Source organism: Jaculus jaculus, chromosome 19, assembly GCF_020740685.1.
Source record: "Jaculus jaculus isolate mJacJac1 chromosome 19, mJacJac1.mat.Y.cur, whole genome shotgun sequence".
Lineage (NCBI taxonomy): Eukaryota > Metazoa > Chordata > Mammalia > Rodentia > Dipodidae > Jaculus > Jaculus jaculus.
Genome location: NC_059120.1, coordinates 53,185,631 through 53,187,079, shown reverse-complemented (window position 1 = coordinate 53,187,079; position 1,449 = coordinate 53,185,631). Strand labels below are relative to the sequence as shown.

General features: G+C 44.3%; 1 non-coding gene across 1 annotated transcript; it reads left to right on the top strand.

Moving 5' to 3' along the window:
• Positions 1 to 200: 200 nt before the first annotated feature.
• LOC123456161 lies at positions 201 to 331 on the top strand. The gene has a single exon (XR_006634375.1). It is a non-coding gene; the product is annotated as a small nucleolar RNA SNORA33 (small nucleolar RNA).
• The last annotated feature ends 1,118 nt before the right edge of the window (positions 332 to 1,449 follow it).

Sequence of the window (1,449 nt, the reverse complement as noted above, 5' to 3'; positions counted from 1 at the left end):
AAAGAGTGAGTTGTTTTATGAAAGCAAGGTAGGCCTTTGAGTCTCTCTCTGGTCTCCTGTCCCATGACGTGATGCCTTCCTGTTCACGTGCTCCTACCATGATCTGCCACCCACCATAATGTGATGTAGCCAAGAGGCCCATTGAGAGTCTGCGCCAGGCATTTTCAGCTTCCCAAACCTCTTTATAGATCATCCAGCTGCAGCCAGCCAATTACTCTGCTTCTCTGAATGTGTTTCTACAGAAATTTAGAAACAGCTGGCGATACTGATGCCATTTTATGAGACTTAAGGACAACTGAGGTCATTATGGTCCCTCAAAATGACTACAAATATAATGTTGAAGTGTTTTTGTAAGACATAATTAACATTTTAGGACTGGAGAGATGGCTTAGCAGTTAAGGAGCTTGCCTGCAAAGCCAAAGGACCCAGGTTCGATTCCCCGGGACCCATGTGAGCCAGTTGTACAAGGTGGCACATGCATCTGGATAGCTGTACATCATCTGTGGTAGCTAGAGGCCCTGGTGTGCCCGTTCTCTCTCTCTCTCTCTCTCTCTCTCTCTCTCTCTCTCTCTCTCTCTCTGTGTCTCTATCTGCCCTTTTCTCTTGCTCCCTTTCAAATAAATATTAAAAAATTACTGTAACTCATTCTGAGCTTAATGAAACTTGGAAAAGTTAATACAATACACGAGAAAATATTATCCAGCCTCCGATGTACTATTACAGTTACAGAAAGTGGACAAATACTCCTGAACAACTTGAGGCAGGAGAACATTTGTACAGAGGACCAGCTTTCTAGGACTCTCTTTATGTCTACTTCCTCTCCTGCTCTCTACTGTGTGGTCACTTCAGCCACATGTGGTCACTTCTGCCACTACACATGTGCTTCACGCAATGAGCTCACCAAACCTTAGGCTAGTTTCTTTTTAAAGTATATTTTATTTTTAAATTAAATTTTATTTTTAAATAAAATTTACTTGAGAGAATGACACAGGGAGAAAGAAAGAGTGCGAATGGGCACACCAGGGCCTCCAGCCACTGCAAATGAACTCCAGATGCAGGCGCCACCTTGTGCATCTGGCTTACGTGGGTCCTGGGGAATCAAACCGAGGTCCTTTGGCTTTGTAGGCTGGAGACATTTCTCCAGCCCTTATGCTAGTTTCTTTTAAATGCCCTTTCCTTCTTTCTTTCTCTCTCTCTCCTTCCTTCCTTCCTTTCTTTCTTCCTTCCTTCTTTCGTATGAGAGAGAGAGAGAGAAACAGATACAGAGAGACAATGGATGCGTCAGGGCCTCCAGCCACTATAAACGAACTCCAGACACATGTGCCACCGTTTGCATCTGGCTTATGAGGATACTGGGGAGTCAAACCGGGTCCTTAGGCTTTGCAGGCAAGCATCCTAGCCACTAAACTATCTCTCCATCCCCTTTGTATTAAAATGATGGGTTCTAGG